Source organism: Cynocephalus volans, chromosome 4 (genome assembly GCF_027409185.1).
Source record: "Cynocephalus volans isolate mCynVol1 chromosome 4, mCynVol1.pri, whole genome shotgun sequence".
Lineage (NCBI taxonomy): Eukaryota > Metazoa > Chordata > Mammalia > Dermoptera > Cynocephalidae > Cynocephalus > Cynocephalus volans.
In genome coordinates this window covers 146345397-146370641 of record NC_084463.1, presented here as the reverse complement: position 1 = coordinate 146370641, position 25245 = coordinate 146345397, and the positions used below count along the sequence as shown (strand labels likewise).

Sequence of the window (25245 nt, the reverse complement as noted above, 5' to 3'; positions counted from 1 at the left end):
ATGACCGTCACACCTTCACCGCTCAAACCCTGGGACATCCTGAACTCACAGCTCTTGTCCTCTGAGACAAGGCGATGGCTGGCAGCCTGCTTGTTGCTGTTCCAGACTGGTAGTCAGCAGCCGTGCATGATAAGAGTCAGGGTTTCTCTCTAAGTTACTTCCCTGGAACAAATACTTGCTGAGAACTTTTTACACTCATACATCAAAATACCCATCAGATTACACAGAAGAAATATCGATCACAATACATACCTCAAGCCAGCAATATCACGTGATTCAAAACAATATTCTCTAGCTGGAGATGCCCCATTAGGGATTTTTTCGCCACATGTGATCCATGAGAAATAAGAAGGAAGAAATATAGACACTTCAATTCTCTGCTATAAAATTTATCTCCATGGCTTTTTTTTCTTTTCTCTGATTTCTTACTGAAGTTTTTTAAAAATATACTTTTGAAGGACTAAAAATGCACCCCAAACAGCAAGGAACAGAATTAACAGAGAAAACAGAAGTCGGTGATATGAACCGATGGGAATAAATCAGTGTGCATCAAAATTCCTCAGGTAAGGACACGTGCTGAAGTTTAAGACCAAATAAAGTCACTGAACTTTTAAAAAAAAACTTAGAAATGAGTATTCTAGAGTAAGAAAAGTGGTAGAGAAAGAGACCACAGCATCATCTCAGGGGTTGCTGCTGATGGGACTAAGCTCTGAAGTCACAAGACCGACAGGCAAGTGTGACCCCAAGACACGTCGATGACACCGTCTCCCTCCAAGCTGCCCAGGCTTGTAGCTTCAGTGTCATATTTGATTCACGCCTCCTTTCATTCCCATACCCAGTCAGCCATCACATCCCATTAATTTTACTTTTCTCCGCATTTCTGATGCCTTTCCCTTCTCACCAGCTGTCAGCTGATGCCTAAATTCCCAAAGCCTCCGTCTCCAGATGCGCCCGCCCCATCCAACCTGCACAGCACAGCCAGGAAACTGTTTCTTAGACCCTTCCTTTCTCAGTTCACTCTACTGCTGAGGAATATAGGGCAACCCTGAATTCCTCTAACTCACTTTTAAAGACTTTCATCATAGTCTGAGCCACCTCAACAATTCACCCTGTTACCGACTAAACTTCAGCTCACCTCTGTTCAGGTCAGGGCCCTGTCTCCATCCCACAAGCCCACCTGCTCATCCCCACCACGGAGCCTCCCTTCACCAGAAATGACCTTTCCTGTCCCTTCCAATCCTACCTTCCTTCCAAGCCCAATTCCAGCCCCATCTGTTCAGTGAGGCTTGCCTTTAGTACTCCAGCACGTGTGTATCTTCTCTTCTCTGAGCAATGGAAAAATACTTTAGTGATTTTTCATAAATACAAATCTGATCACCCTACCTCTCTACCTAAAATCTGTCAACACTTCCTCATTGCCCATGGCATAAATTCTCCTATTCTTAGCATGGAGTTCAGCGTCTTTCACGCCATTGCCTCTCTTTGCACCCTGACTGTCATTCCCCAAATGAATACATATGTATAGCTTTTTCCTAACCCAAGATATCCTCTCTCCCTTCTCTGTTTAGTATTCCTTCTTTCTAGGCTGCATGAAGAACCTCCCTACTATAGGATTAATGTACACTCTGCTTTGTCTTCCTATGCCACTTTATTATACTTCGTTTATAGCAATTAGCAGATCATTTTATAATTACAGCTTCTGAGTCTATATCTTCTACTAAGAACTAAACTATTCTACTACTCAAAATCATGTCTAATATTTCTTTCAATCTTTATTAGTAATTGAATTTTGGGTTTATAATAATAGCTAGCATTTCAACAGTGTTTACCATATGCCACACACTTTATAAGTGCTCTATATCCATCAATTCATCTAATTCTCACAAATCGGTGATGTGGGTATGATTATAATTACCTTTTTTACATAGGAGGAAAAAGAAACACAGAGAAGTAAATTAACTTTCCTAAGGTTACTCAGCAGTGGAGTCAGGAATTGCAACCAGGCAGCCTTCCCACAGATCTCATGCTCTTTAACCACTACCCTAAACTCTTTGTAGGTATATAGCACATAAGTGAAGAGTAAAATTAAATATGTCCTTTCTCTAGAAGTCAAAGTTACATTTATTTGCCTACACAGGCAAATACCTCTTATCTGAGCTTGAACTCAACCTATTTTTTGATCCATTAGAGAAATATACTAGGACTGACCTGAGACATCCCACAGAGATAAGAGAAGAATCGGGCAGGGTCCAGTTTTTCCAGGCTTCGTCCTCAGCAGGAGGAATACCCGATAGCCTTCGTCTTTGAAAATGACCCTTTCATTTTATGTCACCACCGTCTTTTCTGTATTTATTCTTCTCTCTGCTACCCCTGCCCTCCCATTCCCATTCTCTCTCCCACTTAGCTGGTAGGAAACACTTCCTCTCTCCCCACAAGGCTACCTCACCTAGAAGCAAGCAAAGGTGACCTGCCCGTAAAAGCCTAAATCAGCATATGAGCATGTAGACTCTATATGCAGTAATATGCTGCACTCTGGACCCGAGCATAATGATAGAATACAGACAATAGCTAGAGAAAAATATGACAGAGCTTGACACGCCAGTGCGACTGATCTCACAGTGAAATAATGCAATCTCTATCCCAGTCACATGCTTTCCCCTGGTAATTCCAAAATGGTACCTTGCAGAATCCCAAAATTGTAAAAGATTTTTAAAATCATCAACTTTTATGTTATGTATATTTTGCTTAAATAAAATTATTAATTTAATTCTTTGCCTCCCCCCACCCCACCCCCCCAAAAAATAATCCAACTCAGAATGAACACTTGTGGCTCAAAGAGAAAAATTAACTTGCCTATTATCCTATGGCTGCTTAGAAACTTTGCACCTTACTTCCAGTCATGTCACCCACTTTTAGGTCAGAAAGGCTGGTCTGGTTTTGTACTGTCTTGGAACAAGGAATTGGACGAGGTGGATTTCAAATACACTCAAGTAACTCCAATTCAGTGTGAAGTTAGCCATTCTGCCAGAATAGATCATTACTCAAGAGCCCTGGTTTGGGAAAGCTGGGATGGTGTAGAGCTTTGGATTCTTCCCTGAGAATTCTGGTCCCTGAGCAAACAAGATCCTTCAGCAAATATTGCCCACCCAGCTGATTTCTCACTGAAGGTCCTCAATGAACAAAGTCCAGCTCACACTGAGCTAAGCCACTCTGAGATTGGTGCTGGAAAGAATTTAGAGAGATCTTACTCTAACTCCTTCCATTTATAGATGAGGTGACAGAGGCTGAGAGAGGTTAATTAAAAGCCACACTCTAGTTATTTGCCAGCGCACTAACTCAGAAATCAATGCTCTTTCAGCGACACTAGGCTGCCTTCTAATGGCACTGGGTGCTGGTTGCTACTGCAATTCAAAGATCAGAGACCTTGTCCCCAAAGACAAATAATGGTCTTGGGAGATTTTAGAAACCAGAGTAGATGATGTCTAAGATAAATTACAAAAAAATGAAAATTCAAGGGATCTGTATTGGGGTTAATATTTGGATTTATAATGTCTAAGAAATAAACAAAAGCCATAGGAAGCAGCAAACCCAGAAGTTTTAAGATCCTATTTTGATGTAGAAAACCTACCCACCCACATGATCGAAGGGTTGTGATTAAATACTTAGATCTTTGAACTATTTAAAATAAATTGAGCCATACACTATGATCAAGGGACCAACTTCCCCATGGAATTTCCTTTCTGTAGAGTGAAACTTTGCAAAACAAACTATGACTTAAGGAAAGGTTCAAAATATAAGCAACTTAAAAAAAATACTTGAAATAAAACAATGAAAACATGAAATAAAAGTCAAGGATGTAATTGTACTTCTTAGAGAAAATCATGTTAAGTGAAATAAGCCAGGCACAGAAAGACAAATACTGCATGTCATCACTGATAAGTGGGAGCTAAAAAATAAACAAATAAATAAAAAAAGAAAGATACAACAATCACAGTAATACATAGATGTTTTAAAAGGAGAGATGAGAACTGAAGTTACCAGAGATGGGAAAGGGAGAGAGGAGGTAAGAGAAGAATTGGTAAAGGGCCATGAAAAACAATTACATTTTATAATGTTGAATATACTAATTATCCTGATTGGAGCATCACATATGGCACGCAGGTATTGATATTCAACTCTGTACCCCACAGATATGTATAACCAAGTATGTTACAATAAAAAAAAATCTGTTCCTATTAGTTTAGTGAGATTTTTGCACTCAGTAATGAGACAGTAAAAGAAGAAAGTTGAAAGTAAGACATGAAGAGGGTTTTTTCAGCCAGACTTGACTACTGAAAATGATGAGTACAGAAGAAAAAGGGGACTGGACAGGGATCCAGGACACCTGAGCACCAGCCTCGGTTCAGCAGCAGATTAACTACCTGACGACAGTCCAGCCATTTCCCCTCTCCAGTCTTCACTCTCCTGTTTCCGCTTCTGTATAAAATGGCAGAGTTCGTCTGGATTCTCTTCATTGTACCTTCAATTCTAACATTCATGTATTCATGTATAACATTCGTGTATAAAGTCTGTCAGTCTCTCCATCAGTGATAGTGGTCATAAGCAGACAGTATGGTGAGAATTTCTCTGAAAGAGATGTCACTTGTCCATTCAATCATGCATTCAACAAATAGTATTGAGTCCCATTACTTGCCAAGCACTGTTCTAGATGCTGGAGATTTGGCAGCGAAAAACAAAGTCCCCGGACTCATGGAGGTTACACCCTTCATATCCCCACCAGGACATAATCGAGGTAGAGACAGACAAAAAACAAATAAAACTTGGTATGGGACGCAGATGGTAATAAGTCCTATGAAGAAAGATAAAACAGATTAAGGATGATAAAGGATGCTGGTGGATATTTTATCCCAGGTAGAAAGGAAAGGCCATCTCTTGCCAGGATCTCTGGCTGCCATGTTGAGAAGAATGAAGTGGAGTGGGAAATGCAAGGAAACCAGTAAGGAGACCATCATAAGAATCCAGTCAGGAGATGCCTTACATGCCCTAGAAGTGATGATAATAATGAAGATGACCACAATAATAACTGCCATTTATTGGGTACCTACTTTGTGCCAGTCACTATCCCAGTCATTTTGCAGCCATTGTCTCTAATATTCACAGCAACCCTGCAAGGCAAATTTTATTGTTGAGCATTTCTTTTCTTTTCTTTTCTTTTCTTTTTAAACAAGAGAAATTGATTGGCCTACAGTTCTGGAGGCTGGAAATCCAATATCAAGGTGGGGGTAGAGTTGGTTTCCTCTGGAGGCCATGATAAAAGGACCTGTTCCAGGCCTCTGTCTTTGGCTTGCAGATGGCCATCTTCTGGTGACTTCACATGGTTTTCTGGTGTGTGTGCACACACATGAGCATCCTTCCTTCCACTTTCTCTTTTTATAAGGACACCAGTGATGTTAAATTAGAAACTGACCCTAACAACCTCATTTTAAGTTCACAACTTGTGTAAAAACCTTACGTCCAAATACCTTATGTGGAACTAGGCATTAAGGCATCAAAATATGAATTGGGGAGGCTGGCCCATGACTCTCTTGGGAGAGTGCGGTGCTGATAACACCAAGGCCATGGGTTCAGATCCCTATATAGGGATGGCCAGTTAGCTCACTTGAGAGAGTGTGGTGCTGACACCGCACAAGTCAAGGGTTAAGATCCCCTTATGGCTCATCTTTAAAAAAAAAAAATACACACACACACACACACACACACACACACATACATGAATTGGGGGTGGGGGGGGCATCATCCAGACCATACCATTTAAATCTTAGGATTTCTCTCAACTGTGAGTTCACATATTCATATTAAGGTTTGTGGAATTAGGAAAGAGTTTCCCAGATTCTCTACATTCATAGAGTTTCTCTCCAGTTGTATTTCTTACATGTAAGGTTGTGGAGTATACTAACATTTATAAAGCAAATGTATTTCACAGGGCCTAGCTTCCAAAGCGCTGTAGTTTCAGATATAACCTAACTTTTAAAAATTACACATAGAAATGTTAAGCTTGCAAAAGACAGGAAGCTTCCTCAGACTAAAGTCTCTGTTGTAGATAAAGAATTGTAACACAGCAAAGTTGCTGGCTCAAGGACAGATGCCCTTGGTGCAGGTTAACCTAAAGTTACTTGATTGTTATGTAAACATACTGAGGAAATTGCTGTAGGAAAAGACAGTATTTGCTAAGAACAAGCTTTTGTTGGTGGATCAACTTAACCTTTTGCAAACTGCATTATGGAATGTCACTTTGTTATTTCACTGATTTTACCACCTTCTATTGTCAAATTATACTTAGCCATAACTCCACCTATGTTCATTTTCTGTAACTTTCTGGCCTGGAGAATAAATACTGGGAGAAGACACCAGTCCAGTGCTACTTTTTCAAGGAGGAATGCCTCTCTCCTGAGGGTTCTTGGAAAATTAACCCCTTCAGGTCTCCTCACTACTCAGAAGAAATGGGCTTTGAGTAATCCTTTGTGTCTCCTCACCCCAAGTGAGGCAAAGTAACATAAGGTAAGTCTTGAGGATTTAGTAAAGTCTTTTCCACATTCCCTACTGAAATAGTATCTTCTCCATTGTGAATTCTTACATGTTGATTAAGACCAAAGAGATTCGTGAAGATGCTTCCACATTCTTCACATTCATAGGGCTTCTCTCCACTGTGAGTTCGTACATGCTTAGCATGGTCTGAATTCTGAATGAAGGCTTTCCCTCAGTTCTTACATTTATAGGGTTTTATTCCAATGTGAATTTGATAGTGATCATTAAGGCATGAGGAATTTCTAAAGGATTTTCTGCATAGCTTATATCCAAAGGGGTTCTCTGAAATGTGAGTTTTTATATGTTCAGTAAGTTGAGAAGACCTAATTAAGACTGCCCCACATTCCTTACATTCATGGGGTTTCTCTCCAGTGTGAATTTTCACATGTTGACTTAAGCATGAGGAAACAATGAAGATTTCCCATATTCCTTACACTTACAAGGTTTCTCTCCAGTGTGAGTTTTTCTATTCTAAGTTGACAAGACCTAGTGAATGATTTCCCACATTCCTTATATTCATAGGGGTTGTCTCCATGTGAGTTCCTATGTGAATTTTTTTTTTTTTTTTTCTGGCCAGTAAGGGGATCGCAACCCTTGGCTTGGTGTTATCAGCACCACACTGAACTAGTGAGCGCACTGGCCATCCCTATACAGGATCTGAACCCAGGGCCTCAGCACTCCCAGCGCCGCACTCTCCCAAGTGAGTCACGGGGCAGGCCCTCCTATGTGAATATTAAGGTATGCAGAATATCTAAAGCCTTTTCCACATTCCTTGCATTTGTAGGGTTTTTCTGCATTGCAAGTTTGTACATTCACAGCAAGCCTTGTGGAGTGAATAAAACCTCTCCCATATTCCTTCCATTCATGAACTGTTTCTCCATTGTGAGTTCTCATATGTGCCTGAAGGTGTGACTGATTAATGAAGGCTCTTGCGTAGTCACTGCATTCAAAGGATTTGTCTTTCTTGCACATACTCTAGTAAACAACATTTGGAGTCAGACTAAAGGCTTTTTCCACATTGATTCAACACAGAAATGTTCTTTTGAGTAGAGGTTTTCTTCTGCAGAGTAAGGAAGTCTATTCCACTCTGATTACACTCAGAAGTGTTTTTGAAATCCTGAGTTCTCCCATGAGTCTTAAGGCATGAGTCTTCACTGAAGACTTTTCCATAGTACACACAATCATACTGGTCCCCTCCATTGTGGCTTCTTGTCATTTGAATCCCACCAGAGGTTCGTCCTCTCAAAAAATCCTGCTGAAGCGCTGACCCTTTGGTTTCAAGTTGCACTTTTCATTCTTGGAGAGCTCCTTTCTGTACTGTCCTGTAATCTTCTTGTTCCAACCAAAAGATCAGACTCGGTTTGTTCTGATATCCTACTGTGGCCAGGTTCTTGTAGTTCTCCAGCATCACATCTGTGTCGATTTCTCTGGGTTGTATCTAGTAAGTCCATTCCTCCTGGCTGAAGTCCACAGCCACATCCTCAAAGACCACCAGGTCCTGATAGTGACTTGTCAGACAGTCGGCCACCATCCTTTCTGCCTCTGTCTTTTCTTCATGATGGCAGACTGGGTCCCTGAAAAGAAGCCCATGGGACAAATCAGTGGCTGCCATCCTCTGAGGCTGATGGTGAAATCTGCCTGACTGTTCCTTTCCTTCAGGCCAAGATCACTTCAGAGCAGCTTATGAATCCACACGGGTAGTGGCAATCCCCATTCCTCTTTACACAGGGTTAATGTGGAGACCCAAACACACCGGAATCATGGGAGGATATAGGGCCAGAGTCAACGTGCCACAAATGGAGGAAATTCTTTGCCTTCAAAGCTGTTTTAAGCCAGACCACCACCAAGTGGAAAGCATCAGCATTTTTTTCTTTCCTCTACAGCATGTTTCTCTCTTTCTGTCAAAATGACCCAGATTTTCCTTTGGAGAAACCACACCACCACTGTCCCAGCCATGTATTTGAGTGATGTTGACCACATAGAAAGAGGTGTTGGTTGACTTAAGAAGATCTACATAAACCACCCCCTTGGGCAAATAGTGGTTCAGGGATAGAAAGTAACTCAGTCAGGGAGACGGGGAAGCATTTGAGGGATTAACAGGAATGGAGCTTATTCTATTTTAGACAGAATATACCAGAAGAGACAGAAGGGCCTTCTTCCCACTGCTCCCTTTGGACTCCCAAGTGGTACTTAGCTTTGAATAGTGTTGAGAGAGACTGTGAGGTCTGGAGCCACAGCAGCCACTTTGTAACAAAGAGGAATCATGAGCTTCCAGAGGAAGTGTGAGACCTAGAAAAGCAGCAAGCACCACAAAGAGAAGAGTATCAAGAAATAAAGTGGGTATTGGTAACATCTGAGTCACTGCATCAAGTATCACCCAGAGCCTGCCCTGCATCTGGACCTTTCAGTTATATGAGATAATAAATCCCATTATTTTTTAAATACACGGAATAGGATTTGCTGTCAGTTTAATCATAAAGAGTCCAAACTGGTACAATATTATGACTTCCGTCTTACAGTTGGAATTTTGACTGAGAGAAGTCTGCCTCTTTATCCAAGGTTACTCAATAGTTGGGTTTATAGATAGCTATACTATCTATACTTCCCCCAAAAAGGTGACAAGAATGAGACCAGGGAAGTGAAAATGCTGAAGTCTAAAAGTGATGGTGTATTAAACACAAGTAATATACTTAGAGATATTGTTACTGTTTGTCTCTAGAAGTCATGCTATAAGTGTGTGTGGAAATATATTTTATTATTGAAACTATCCAAAATCTTTTTAATATCTATAATATTTATATTTTAAAATTCATCTTCTTCAAAAGCAATAGGTTATTCCTAAAGATTTAGGAAAAGCCCTCTACAGAATGAAAGAAAAACTTCCCTAGAGAAGAAACAGAAAACTTTGATTCCCAGAGACATCATAAACTAAAACCCCAGTAGAGATCATACTGTGTAAATTCAAGAAGAAAACATAGGTTAAAAATCTCATAGGATTTCTCCGTTATGATTTCACACCACTGACAGTTCCCTCCCACCTATACCTGTTTCTGGCAATCACAGATGGTAAAAATATCAACCATAATAGTCTCACGAATTCTTTGAGTTCCATCATTAAAGTTAAAGTTCTCTAACTTTAATTACACTTTGAGAAGTAGTAAATGCTGATTCTTAGGGAAATATTGCAGATGCCTTGTGGAATGGCTTTTGTACGCATTAGAAAAGGGAACTTTTGGAACAAATCAATAGCACTTATACACTAGTGAAGATATACTGCCTTGACTAAAAATGATCCGATGTGGGGGTGGGGAAAAGCATAATAAAAAGGCTGCATCAGGAAAAACAGTTTCAGATTTTGTATCTACCACTTAATATCTTGGTAACTTTAGAAAATTTAGTTCACAGCATTTAGTCTCAGCTTTCTCATCTGTTAAATGGGGATAATAATACATACTTTCAGGACTGTTAGAATGGGAAATGAAGGCCGGCCCGTGGCTCACTCGGTAGAGTGCAGTGCTGATAACACCAAGGCCACGGGTTCGGATCCTATATAGGGATGGCCGGTTTGCTCACTGGCTGAGCGTGGTGCTGATAACACCAAGCCAAGGGTTGAGATCCTCTTACCGGTCATCTTTAAAAAGAAAAAAAAAAAGAATGGGAAATGAAATAATCTATGTTAAATGTTTATCTAACACAATGCTTGATATGTTGTTGGTGTTCCATATATGTTTATTAGGATTTTTAAATTATGTGGTTGAACTATTATGCAGTTTAATACATGGGTCCTTGTATCAAATTTTACAGGGGAAAGGGCACTAATTTAAAAATTAAATTAGTAGCACCAAAAATAATTATTAATTCTTTTTATGAAACAAAATGCCTGATAAAAACATTTCTTTTTCCTCTTCTATGGCAGATACTAATGATATGACTAATACTTTTATTGCCTTTACTCTTTTCTAATTCTTCCCAGAGGAAAATCGTCACCTTTCCAGATTCCCTTGAAGCTAGATGTGGCCATGTGATCCAGGTCTGACCAATGAAGTGTAAACAAAGGCCACCGGGTGAAGCATTTGGAAATTTTTTAAGGGTTCAGACTGAATAATGCCTAATCAGCACTTTGCTCTTTATCCTTCACTCCTCTCCCTTCCTTCCTCTTCCTGCTCACAATATGGACACAAGAGTAGAGCAACAAGAGCTATATCACTCTTGAAAAATAAACTTAAATAAATAAATAAAATTAAAACCATGCTCATAGGAATAAGGGGAAAACTACATCCAAACAAAAATCCTATGGGAAAAAAATCTGAAAATGTGAAAGCACTTTAGCTGATGAAGATGATGTAAATTCTTTCTCAAAATGCAAACACAAAGCTTAAGAAATATGCAAAACAACACTCAAAACTGAATGAACTATCCTCAAACAAAAATTCATGTATGAAAATAAAATTTTGAGTGAAAAATACAAAAATTAAGGACATAAATTGATTTTCAAAATCAGAAAGAGATAAAGTGAGAGTTGATTGAACTCAGGAAAAAACAGAATAAAAAGACAAATTACACCAATGGTGAAGATTAAAGTACCAAAGGCAGAATATTCAAATTAAAATATAATAAAGAGCATGAAAGTAAAGTGGGCAATTAACAAAAGGAAATAAAACAAAATTTTTAAAAAGAAGTAAAATGGGTCAAAAGAAGTAAAAAAGGTTTAACATATGTATAATTGATGTCCCTGAAAAAAGAAAATCAAATCAATGAGCCAAAATTGACCTAAAACAATCAACCCTAAGACATATTCAAGTAAAACTATTAGACATTAAATATAAAGAAAGAACTCCTCAGGAGCTCTTAGCAAAGTGATGAAATAACTTACAAAAGCAACAGAATTCTAGTGGCATCTGAATTCTCAAAAAAGCAGCATAAAAACCAAAGCTACACTGTAGTAGCACTTTCAAGAAAATTAACAAAGTATAACCAGAATCTTCTAGCCAACCAAGCTGTCCTTTGGTAGAAAAAAGTATAACAAAACTGTTGTGATCATGCAATAACTCAGTAAATACTATATACAAGCACCCTTTCTAATGAATCTACTATATGATAGCCTCAACCAACCAAAAGTTGACTGGGAAGACTTCAAAGAATTGCCAGTTCTACCAGTCTTTTTTGTGTATTTTTAGCCTTCTGTTGTTAGGTGCAGACACATTTACGATCACTATGTCTTCCTGGTGAATTGATCCATTTATCACTATGTAATGTCCCTCCCTCTTTATCCCTGGTAATTTTTTTCTTAATATTTTAATATTTATTTTCTGGTTAACACTTTATTCTATACAACTTTTATATACATCTCTTGGAAATTTTTCCCAAATCTATCAGCTCAATTTCTTGACTTAATATGTCAAATATAATATAACTAACATTTATTCCATAGGTGTTTATGAATTTTTACAATTCTTTAATGCCAACATAATAAAAATCAGTTTCCATTGCAAAACAAGATTGATAGAGAATTGTACTTGATAATTAGTCATTATTAAAATTATCCTTTAAAAATCGTTTGTCTTTCATACACATACACACATAATTGTTAACAGAAGTAATAAATCCATAAAAGTGATGCAAATGTTTCAATTTCACTTAATTGTAACTTAATTATAGTTTTTCTTAATTTATTAAATCATTTGATCAACAAATGAGCATCTACTCCGAATGAAGCAAAGTACAGTGTACAGAGTTATAAGTGAGAAAAACCAACATGGCCTGATGATCTAATGGGAAAAAGATGCTATATCTGTAATTACAAGTGTAATTATTAGACAATAATCTATTTAAGAGCAACTAAAATAAGAAAAAAGTTATTTATATTCACCTTTATTTTAACTACTCTGGAGCTTTTTATTTATTTGTATATATCCATGTTTCTACCAGGTATCATTATTTCTGCCTGAAGAACTTTAATATTTCACGTAGTTCTGATGTGCTAGCGTGAATGCCTTAAGTTTTTGTCCAAAAAAAAAAAATCTTTTCTTACCTTTATTTTTGAGAAATATTTTTTTTTCAAAACATCTTAACATTTATTTGTACATATTTGTGGGCTACAGTCTGTTGTTTCAGTACATGCACATACTGCACAATGATTCATTTAGGGTAGATCGCATAGTTCACTGGTATAAAATTAGGAGTTGGCAGGATTGTGGGGGTTTTTCCCCAATACTTTAAAGACAGTATCCACTTGCCTTCTAGCTTGTATGGTGTCTGATAAGAGGTGTGTTGTAATTCATACCTTCTTTTTAATATAATGTGTCTTTTTTCCTTGGATGCCTTCAGGCTTTTTCTCATTGTCTTTGTGTGAAGCAGGTATACCATGCACTGGTGTCAATCTCAGAAAGGGACTCTAACCACCTCACCAATACCCTGTGCTGGTACAAATTGAGTACTGGTGAGAGTGCTCATACATAGGCAGCAAGGGACAACAGACACCAAAGAAACAGGCTAAACTAATTTTTTTTTTAAAGATGACTGGTAAGGGAATCTTAACCCTTGACTTGGTGTTGTCAGCACCACACTCTCCCAAGTGAGCTAACCAGCCATCCCTATATAGGGATCCAAACCCGTGGCCTTGGTGTTATCAGCACCGCACTCTCCCAAGTGAGCCACAGGCCAGACCAGAATTAATTTTAATAATATATTTCATTTAACCCAATATAGCTAAATTTTTATTACATCAAAATCATTTAATTGCTTTAGATTTTAAACGTAAATTTAAAGGGCTGGCTGGTAAGCTCAGTTGATTAGTGTGGTGTTATAACACCAAGGTTAAAGGTTTGGATCCCTATATGGGCCAGATTTTAAAAAAAAGAAAAGAAAAAAGAAAAAATTTAATTAAAAATTAAATAAGATTAAAACATCAGTCACTCTATCACATTTCAAGTGCTCAGTAGCCACACTGACCTACCATATTGGACAGAGCAGGCATAGTAGGTACTCAACTAAGCACTGTAAGAAGAGATGGGAACAAAATATGGCTCCAGCAGACACAAATTAGTTGATACCAGGAAACTATCAGTAATTTTGTTATGTATGATCACAGCTGTGTGTTTATGTAAAAAAATTCATTATTTCTGAGATATTGATACTAAAGTAGATAGAGTTAAAATGACACGACAACTGAGATTTGCATTAAAATGCTTTTTGGGGAAAAAGGAAATTAAAAGAGAGACAGATGAAGCAAGTAGAGTAAGATATTTATTTTTTAATCTGAGTGATCAATATTTGAGAGTTTATAATACTACCATTTCCATTTTGTATTAGTTTGAAATTTTTCATACAAAATGTGTTAAGTACCAGTAATCTGATTAGAAAAATGGAAAGGCGTAATTCAGTGATTGCTTTATGTATGCTGAGTTAGGGGCTGGCCAGTTAGCTCAGTTGGTTAGAGCATGGTGCTGATAACACCAAGGTCCAGCATTCAATCCCTGTACCAGCCAGCCACAAAATATATATATAGGTTCAGTATTTAAAATAACCCTCTGTAGTAGTCACTAGCACTCCCATTTGAAAGATGAAGAAACTGAGGCTCAAAGAGCTTAAATGACTTACCAAACTAATGGAAGCAATATTTGTACTCAGACAATACAAAAATAAAGAGGATACACACTGTCCCCACCTTCATGCATCTTTTGGGTCAAAGAAATCCAAAGACAATGAAACAACAAAAACACATTCAATGACAGTGACTTGCATTAAAAAAAACATCATCCCAAAGTTGATGATACAAGGTTAAAACTGGAGAAGACCCTGGTGTTCATGTAGCGTCCAGCCTAATGTCCATGGAAACTGAGTCTCTATGAAGTTAAGAAACTTGCCCCAGATCTCAGCTGGCCATTGCAAGAAGCAGACCTAAACCCGGTGGAGAGCTGTGTCTCCCTAAATCATATAACGACTAAAGTCAACTAGGATTCTTGAGCATCTTACAAGGCCTTTTTCTGAAGGCCTTATGCATTTTTCCCAATTTTTAGACCTACAAGGAGTGAAAAAGTAAAGTCCTAGAATCACCTAAAATATGACAAAGCCAATCAGGTTGCCAGTAATTTGGGCAGCTGAAGGGCCACATAAAAGGCTAGTTACATCTCAGGTCTGACTCAAAGTTGTACCTTCTAAGACTTGTATACTTATGATCACAATGTGTGCATGTGTGTGCGTGTGCGTGTGCGTGTGCGTGTGTTTACTTGGATCCCATACAACAACTGGAAGATAGGTAAAAAACATCCTGAAGTAAATAACAAAGGTCATCACTCAGAGTCTAGATCTATCGTGAGATTTAATTTAAATTTTGGAGCAACTATGATTCGAACAACTGATGCTTACATGGGGAGCCCAGACTTGCATTCCTAAATCTGTTTAAAGCCCATCAAACTTTAATTTCTCTCTCTCTCTCAATCTCTCTCTCTCTCTCTCCTCTCTCTGCTAATTTTAAGAAGCAGATCTTACCCAAACCAAATTGTCTGAATAGTTGTTAAGAAAATAACAATAATTTATGGCAGCATGTGCCCAAATCTAGTTGTCCTTTATACTTTTTTCCCTACAGATAAAATCATACCATGTTTCTATCTTATAAACTGCCCAGATTCCATGAAAAATAATGTTACAAAATTTATCATCAGAGGTCTTTCCCAAAATGAGGAAGGGCAACAACTATGCTTCTTATTGTTCTGACTCTTTTATATGATCCTCATGACTAATTTTCTCATTGTAATGACTATTCCAAGGAGCTCAAACCTCAGCTCCCCAGTGCACTTCTTCCTCAGCTCCCATTCTTGGCTGACATCTGTTATTCCTCTCCTACAGCCCCTGAGCTGATGATTGACTTCCAAGCCAAGGTCAAAAGCAACTCTCTTGTTGGCACATGACCTAGCTCTTTTGAGTCCATTTATTTGGCTGCACAGAGATCTTTATCCTCACAGTAGTGGCCTATGACAGGTACACAGCTGTCTGTAAGCCACTGCACTATACAACCATCATGGGCTGCAAGGTCTGCTCCGTGACAGTGGTGACCTGTTGGTTAGGAGGGTTTGTGCATTTCTTCATCCAAACCACCGTCACTGTACAACTGCCCTTCTGTGGCCCCGACCTGATGGACCACTACTTCTGCCATGTGCACCCTTCACTGAAGCTGGCCTGCACAGACACGTATGTGGCGGGGCTCATTGTGGTAGCCGACAGTAGCACGATTCCTCTGGGCTGCTTTTGTCGTTCTCATGCACTTTCACACTGTCATCCTGTTTTCCTTTAAGACCCGCTCATCAGAGAGGAGGGGCAAGCCCCTACCCACATGTGCTTCCCACATTACTGCAGTGATATTGGTTTTTGTCCCCTGCATCTTTATCTGCCTAAGTCCTTCCTGCACTGTTACTGAGGACAAGATGGTGGCTGTGTTTTACACCATCGTCATGCCCATGTTGAACTCTTTGGTCTATACCCTGAGAAACGTGGAGGTGAAAAATGCCATGAAGAGACTTTGCCTCAACAAGTTGTGGCACAACAATCACAATTCCTTGAAGTTGATACGACAAGGGAACAGATATGAGGTTGTTGGGAGGGAGGTGGGAGGGAGGTTTTGGTAATTGGCCACAATAATCAACCACATTGTATATTGACAAAATAAAATAAAATTTATAAAAAAATAGTTCAAAATGTTGCTTCTAATATTTTTGAAAATTCCTTTTCTAAAGACAAGGTGAGACAAGGAAAAAAATAAATAGCATGCTATTCATAAACATTTATCAAAAACAAAAAGCAAAAAAAACAAAAACTTCTACATGTAAGACACTGTGCTAAGTCCTGAGTACCTTGCTCAAAGAAAGTAAAAATAAAGATTAGGAAGTGCAAGGCTTAACCGTGCAATAGCTGGTGTTCATCTTGTAGGAAGCATAGTTTGACTTCGGGTAATACAAAAGATTAGGCTCGAAACTGGTTTCAGCGAGACTACGAAGGGCTGAAATGTCAAGGTAACTAGAAATCTATGTGGTTTGTAAAGGAGGACTATTCAAGGCTTTTGACTCTTCTAAATAAAAGAAAAGAATGAGATACGATAACCAAATGCAATACATAATCCTCTAGTGTATCAAAAAGCAAACAAAGAGTTAGAAAGGACAAAAAAAAAAAAAAAAAAGAAGTTGTGGCAGAAATAAGAGAGACCCTGATGTGAAGCTTAATGGGATTGGTACAGCCTCAGTTGTACTAGTTTCCAAAAGAATTGCTGGGAATAAATGAGTCATCAATCCTTAAATTCTATCACACAAACCCTTAAATTCTATCACCCTTAAATTCTATCCCAACCCTTAAATTCTGTCATCAACCCTTAAATTCTATCTGTTAGTCTCATGGGGGAGGTGAAAGGTGGCTAAGTTGAGAGTCAGAGGATCTTCCATGGGGGCCACAATGATGAAATAACACAGAGGTACCAAGACCCACAGCCTCAGCCAAGGGCCACGTGGAAGACATGACTGAGACTCTGAGGGTCGTATAGCGAAGATGGACCCAAGTCAGCAAAGGAGAATGAGGAATCACGACCCATACTATATAAATCAATAAGATACAAGTCTCGTATAAATCAATAAGAAAAAGTTCAACCACCAAAGCTTATGAAAAGGCAATTCATAGAAGAAAAATATGTGGCCAATAAAATGTGAAAAAATTCTTAACTCATCAGTAGTCAGGGAAATATGAATTGCTTTAAAATATACCATTTTGGGCCAGCCCCATGGCTCACTCGGGAGAGTGTGGCACTGGTAGCGCCAAGGCCGCGGGTTTGGATCCTATATAGGGATGGCCGGTTCACTCACTGGCTGAGCGTGGTGCAGACCACACCGTGCCAAGGGTTGCAATCCCCTTACTGGTCAAAAATAAATAAATAAATAAATAAAATAAAATATATCATTTTCACCATTAGTTTGGCAAAAATGTAAAAGATTAATCATATCCATTGTTGGTACAGTGTGTGACAGTGATACCCTCATATGTTGTCGGTGGGAGTGTAAGTTAGTGACTGGGGCAGAGACCAGTCACTGTCCAGCAAAACCCCCTCCTCCCTCCTGAGGCCCACAGCTCGAGCACAGCGCTGGCCACTAGTGCGGTCAGGAGCACAGGTGAGGAAGTTCTCTCCAAGGGAAGGTGGGAAGTGATGTGAGCCTCTTTCAGGGCTGACCATAGAAGCCTCCCGTGCACATGCTCCATGCCCTCCCTCTTCTGGGGCCTGGATGCAGATAACGCTGAGGACTTAGCAGATGCCCGCAAATGACAGTGTAGAGAACCACCACCCACAGCCTGAGACTGCCCAGAACTGTTACCTGATATCGGTGAAGCCCTTGGACTTTTCTGGACCATCCACTGCCATGGCCTGGCCTGACTTAACCAACTCAGTTGTTTAGCTTTTTAGCGAGACACTTTGGCCTCCTCCTTTAAAATGTGATCTGTGCATCCCAGTGACCCAGCAATTGTCCCAAAGCCATATTGCAAATGGGCAAAGGGAGATGATACAAACACGGTAGCGCTGCTTACGATATAAAGTATTGTTGGTAATGTCCCCCAGTTTTCTACCTAAACACAACATAACATCGCCTACTCCACAAGGAAGGGAGATAAAAGAACAAAGATAAAAGAAACAAATAAGAGTAGCCTTACATGGATCAATGATGAAACAAAGAGTGTCATTAGCTCGATCTGGATAGTGACACACATACAAACACACACATTGTGTAACATGTATACGATAAAGTCCTATGAAGCAGTTTAAAAATGAATACATCTATATATGTTGAAAGAACTCCAAAATATATTACAAGGTTAAAAAAAAGTCGCAAAACAGTACACATAGTGTAATACCACGGGTATAAAAAATACTCGTTGATTAAATCCATGCACACAGTTGTTTGGTTCTCTGCTGCTACGGTGATCATTGAGGACAGAAAAGGGGCCAGTTAGTCCCCTGTTCTGTGGGCTGATGATCAGCCGTCCTCCCCCTCTGGGCCTGCATCCAGGCTTTATGGCAGGGTGACAGCCTTTGGCACTTAATGACACCCCAAGGAGCTGAGGCCAAGAGTTAGGAAAAGTTTGCAAAGAAGTAAATTAGTATCATCCCTTGGGGGGTTCTTCAGAGCTGGCAGAGAACTTCTTTTACTTCCTTGAGATTCCCAGGAGCTTCAGGTGTGCAATTAAAGGCATGACTGGAGGCTGGGAGAGCACGTCCCCACTAAATGTGCAAGTCACTAATGAGCCAGGACTTGGGGTTCCAACTCCTCCTGTGACCAAAAGCAGGACACGATGTATTACCAGTATCCTTGTTAGGCCCATAACAGCACATTTAGAAGAGCTGGGTCACCATGCCAATGCAGGAAAACAGAGGCCATTTCTTTCCCCTCCACTCCTTCCCCAGACAGGTTGCTCTGGAAGGGAGGAGGATACTCCCGCTATGGAATCCTTACTATGTGCCAGGCACTGGCTGAGCACTTTAACCAATGCACTGAGTGATGCTGGGTCAGAGTCTACAGGTCTACAGGTCTGGATCAGGTTGTCCAAGGCACAACCATGACACCCGGTCTCATGCCCAGGGCTGCAGCTGTGGGAACACAGAACAGATGCCTGGATTTGTGGCCCTAGCTAAGTGGGAGACTGACTAGGGCTCTGAACTCCAGGCAAAGGCTCCCAGTGGTTTTGGTTTTGTTTCTTTTAAATTTGCCTATTAAAGTCAAAAAAAAAAAAAAAAGATGAGGGGATTTGTTTACTATTATAATGTTCATGGTTGACAAAGGTGTACAGAAACAGGAGTTCTCACACTATGATGAGAATGCAAATTACTACTTAAAGAGAAATTCAGCAGGATTTCATCTCAAGCCTTAATTTTTATATACATTTTGATTCACTAATTTTACTCATGAAAATTTAACTAAGAAATTAATTGTGAATATCTGCAAAGATCTGGCTACTGCAAAAGATACCTCACCCTTATTTATAGGAGAGTAAAATCAGAAATAATCTAATGTCAATCAGTGAAAACTAGTTAACTAGAGAGTGGCATATATCCATACTGTAGGATATTATGCAGCCATTAAAATGCTGAACAAGGTGAATACCTAATGACACAGAAAAAAAAAGTTCATGATACATCAAATGTAAGAAGCAGATTTCAAAGCTTTGAACAGAAAACCAACTTATGGGGCTAGCAACCAAGACAGCGGTTAGCTTTGCCAGGGTGTGACTGGAGTGGGCACCAAATGGACTTCTAGAGCACAGACCATGTCTTTCTTGATTTCGGTGCTGGTTACATGGGTGTGCTCATTTTTTGAAAATTCTTCAAAATACTAACCTATGATTGGTGCATTTTTCTGTCTGTATCAAACTTCAATAGAAACTTAAAGAAGTACAGTAACTTTAAAAAGATATGAACATGTTTGACTCTAGTTTTACAAACATACATATGTGAATGTGTGTATGTGTGTGTGTATAATGCACATTATTATACACAGAGAGAGAGAATAAGTGTAAGCAAGCATTGAAAACTTTCAGAATTATTTATACAAAAATGTTAAGAGTGGTATTACCTATCTGGTGGGATGTTGTATTAGCCTATATTAGTTATCTATTGCTGTGTAACAAATTATTCCAAAATGGAGCGTCTTGAAACAGCAATCATTGATCATCTCAGACAGCTTCTGTGGCTCAGGAATCTGGGATTGACGTGGCTGCCTGGTTCTGGCTCAAAATCTCCCAGGAAGTTGCAGTCAAGCTGTTGGCCAGGGCTGTAGTATCCAAAGTCTTAACTGGGGGTGGAGAATCTGCTTGTAAGTTCATTCACTGGCTGTTGGCAGGAGACTCAGTTCCTCACTATGTGGACCTGTCATAGGGTTGGCTGCTCGGGATATATCAACCTGGCTTCCTCCAGAGCAAATGATCAGAGGGAGAGAGAAAGAAAGAAAGAGAAAGAACGAGAAAGAAACTGTAGCTTTATAACCCAATCTCAGAAGTGAGATAGCACCATTTTTGCTGTATTTCACTGGTCACAGGACCAGCCCTGCTGCAATGTGGGAAGGTACTAGGGTGTTGGCTGATGACCACGTGGGATTTTGTTTTTTCCTTCTGAATTTTCTAAATTTTTTTTTTCTACCATGAACATATTGTGTAATGAACTCTAAGGAAAAAGGTACCAACTGTTTACAAGAGCGCTTCCTTAGCCCGGTTGTTGACTTTTAGGCTTCCGTTATTGACTTTCTGATTCCTTTTCCAATTCTATTTTCTCCCATTGCCCTTCATAACCCATCACGGATTGCTTCCTCAGCCCGGTCCTCTGGCGCCATCTAGTGGCGTTATCCAAAATTGCTGCCCTCCGCTGACACTCAACTTTTCGGTCGGGAGATCCCCCCCCCCCCCCGTCTACAGAAAGGTGACAGGTGACTCTGATAGGATGTAACGGGTAAAGCCCGGGATCTCATGTTTTTCCTCAGAGGCCCCAGAGATCTTCCGTGTCCCACCCCAATGGTAGCTGTGAAATCCCAGAAGGGCTGCGAGGGCTGTCAGAACTTTGGGGAGTGAGCCTAAACCTTCTCTCTTCCCCTGCCACTCCTGCTCCCCAGATGCCCTCGACCCTTACAGACCACTCAGCCTGGAGCAAAAAGGTAACCCCTTGTTTCCTACAGCTTTTACAGCTCAGAATCTAAAGTCCAAAAACTTAAATTTCATTTTTAACAAACTAGCAACAGACGATGCTCAAAAAACAGCCTTGGGTTCACACTCATTTTGAAGAACTTTGTAAAACTTAGCTAATATATTTTAAAATATGACATAGATTTGTTTTTTGAGGCAAGAAGAAAATGTTCAGTTTTTAACTAGTTATTCCTAATAAGCACTCCATATTTGTTGGGAGAAATCAGAAAATATAGGCAAGAAAAAATAAAAATACAAGCCACTGATAATCCCACCATTACATCTTTCTGGAGTTGCCTTTCTCTTCTTCTGTACACTTAATTTTTTAATGAGGTTATTTTCTACTTATAGTTCTATAAATTGCTTTTCTCACACTTTACATTTTATAAGATCACAGGTGATCATTTGATTTTTCTTTCCCATGATACCTCAGTTTCTAGGCTACAGCTGAGTAGTTTTTCCTAACTAAAACATATTACACTTCTGCTGTGAAGTAAATAAATAGGCTTTTTGGTGTGAAGGAGTAGTAAAAAGGTAGGTTATAAGAAAACTAAAAATAAATAAATAGATAAATAAACTGCTAGGAGCAGATTCTTGAATGCTGTGCCATCTCGCAGTTTAGCCTAGTTTTTTAGAAAGTGCACAGATAACAGGTCAGCAACAGAGTTTGAGGGTTTCTTGCATCCTCAAAAGCTCTGGGACATCTTTGGCCTGAATCACAACAGGAAGACTATAGATAGTCCCCGCCCCTGCCACCCCAGCCCAAGTGCTGTCTCTAAGCAGGAAGCCCAGGAGAGCGAACTAGAACATAATCTTTAGTGAAGGCCCCTTAGAATAGAGGCATAGGCACAATTTCTCACTATTTTATCTCACGTGATAGATCCCTACACATTCTGTTCATAGTTGCCTGTGTTAAGAAATGGACTGTTGGGGGGGTTGGTTTTGTTTTTTAATTATCTACTGTTTAAAGAGTTGACTAAGAACCAAGCATTGGAGTTGATTCACATCCCAGTACCACCAATCACTAGCCGTAAAGCTAAGTATTTTAGTTAGCTATTGCCACAAAAATGCTGCATAACAAACAACCCCAAAGTCATAGATTGTCACAAAATAAATTCTTCTCATGGATGTACAATTTGGCTAGGCAGCGCTAACCTAGGCAGGGCTGGGCCAGGCTGCTCTGCTCCCAGGTGGAGCCCAGCTAGGCTTGGCTGGGGCAGCTCAGCTGCCCTGTATTCATTCTGGGGCCAGGCTCAAGGGGCAACAGCTGTCCAGGGGAGGGTCTTTTCATAACAATGGCTGAAGAAGAATAGGACGAACAAGTTCAGAATAGCACTGGCATTTTTGCACATGTTCATCCACCAAAGCAAAGCACACAGCCCTGTCTAGGGTCCAGCAGGAGTGGGGGAGGGTGCCTCAAATCCACCCATTCCTCTCCATCTTCATGCCACAGCCCTCCCTGTCAGTCTGTTTGTGCTGCTAAAGCAAAACACCATAAAGTGGGTATTTATAAACAACAGAAATTTATTTCTCACAGTTTAGAGACTGGAAGTCTACTATCAGGGCGCTGGCAGATTCGGTGTCTGGCGAGGACCTGCTTTCATAGATGGCGCCTTCTCACTGTGTCCTCACATGCTGGAGGGAACAAACGAGCTCCCTTGGGTCTATTTTATAAGGGCACTAATCCCATTCATCTGCCCTCATGACCTTGTCACCTTCCCAAAGACCCCACCTCCTAATGTCATCACCTTGGGGGTAAGGATTTCAACATATAAATTTTGGGGGGTGACACAAACATTGAGACCATAGCACTTGCCAAGTTACTGTCATCTAGTTCCTAGAACATTGCTAAATTAGAGCCACCACTGGCTTCCCCGCTTCCAATCTTCTCTCCAACAAGCCACTCTCCATACAGTGACCGACACAATCATGACTCTCCCATTTGAAACTCTAATGACTTCCTGCTGCTCGAAGACTAACATCCATCTCCTTACCTTGGCTTACAAAGCCCGACAGGATCAAGCCCCTGCCTACCTCTCTAGCTTCATTTTGTCGGGTTTCCTCCCCATCTATTCTCCAGAGACCTCTGCCTGACTGGTCTGCAACTGTGCCAAGTTCACTCCTGCCTCAGGGTCTTGGCACGTGCTAGTCCTTCTACCTGGTACTCTCTGCCCCTCCTACCCACTCCCTCCAGGGCTGGCTTCTCATTCTCACCACAACATCTCAACAGACACATATTTGATTCCTTCTTAATGTCCTGTCTCTCCCATAGGCCTTTAAATTCCACAAGGGCAGTGATCATATCTGTTTTGTCCACAAATGTACCTATCCCGGACCCACTGCCAGCCCACAGAAGATGATCAATAAAAATGTAAGTTGATAAATGAATAGCCACCACTTATTGGGTGTTTAACATGTTCCAGGCAGTAAGCAAAGTGTCTCAGCATGTTTTAACATCAAAATTTTAACCAGTCATACATGCAAAATACTTAACTGTCACCTTTTTTCTTACTGAACTTACCCTCAAGGCCCCTCCCTACTGAGTAGTAGGGTCCAAGTCCCTGGAAGCTTCCCAGTTGAAAGTATGGTTGCCAGAGGACATCAGGGCTCAAAATGCCCTCTTAGGGACCTGAGTCTCTAAACTCCTTGGCTCTATCAAGAAGACAATAGATAACCCACACCCACCTCTGCTTAGGGTTGTGTATTCAACAAGCAACAGATTCTGCACCCCAACATTCAGGATAAAGGTCAGCTCTGCTGTGGTTTAAATGTTTGTCCCCTCCAAAGTTTATGTTGGAACTCAATCCCCAATATGGTATTTGAAAGGTGGGGCCTTTAAGAGGTGACTGGATTGTGGTAACTATACCCTCATGAACGGATTAATCCATTCATGGATTAATGGGCTGCCAAGGAGCTTTATAAGGAGAGAAAGAACACATGTGGGAATACGCTCTTCTCAGCCATGCGATTGCCTTTCCGTAGAGTCCCCACCAAGAAGGCCCTCACCAGATGCACCCCCTGGGCCTTGGACTTCTCAGCCTCCAAAACTGTAAGAAATACACTTCATTTTCTTTACAAATTACCCAGTTCCAGGGATTCTGTTCTAAGCAACAGAAAACTAAAACAAGCTCTCTGCCACCCAGTGCTGATCAAAAGTAGAAAATTTCTGTGATTTCCACTTAGTCCATTTAGGCAGGAGAACTAAAGCCCAGGACTCCTGACTTTTGAACTGGCACCATGCTTTGTACCAACATACACCCACAAGTATCTTTTTAAGAGCAGAATACTCCGCATCCTCAACCAGGGGAGTAATTACATCCGGAATAATTAAATCATCATATGTCCTAGATTTGTCCTTTTTGTCTCATCGGAAATGTAATTACAGGATGACCTGGACATACTGAGGGATATTTTGCCTGGAAAATTGACCTCGTATCACCCAGTGTTTCACAGTAAACAACTCGGGACCGTGCTGGAGTTGTGACTAGTTATTTTGCACTGGCAAGCAGCCAACACCCAGCCAGCATCCCCAGAACAGCTGGGAGAGTGGAGGAGTGAAAAAGAAGCGGTGGGAGGAGAGTGTGTGATCGGCAAGGCAAGCTTGAGAGACCTGGCAGCACTCGTCTGACCTGCCCAGTCCCAGTGGCTGCTGAGAGCCTAGTGGGACCAAAAGCCAGGGAAATGTGTCTCCCACTGAAAGTGCTAACAGCGTGCCCTGCTCTGGGTAGTAAATTATAGCCTTTACCCATCTATGTCAATGAGATTTGTACCCTCTGCCTGTGTCTGGTGGTGTCTTTCTTCCATCCAAAAAAAAGGCAGGGTGGGTACAATCGTGTGTATGTATGTGTGTATATGTACACGTGCATTTATGTGTGTCCGTGTACACCCACGCACACCCCGTATACTGTTTTAAAGGTGAGACCGTGTTAGCCAACCACACATGTGGTCCTAGAGCACTTACCT

The 25245-nt window shown here is 40.4% G+C and overlaps 1 pseudogene; it reads left to right on the top strand.

Moving 5' to 3' along the window:
- On the top strand, positions 1-24766 carry LOC134376445 (olfactory receptor 4S2-like; annotated as a pseudogene).
- Positions 24767-25245: the final 479 nt, after the last annotated feature.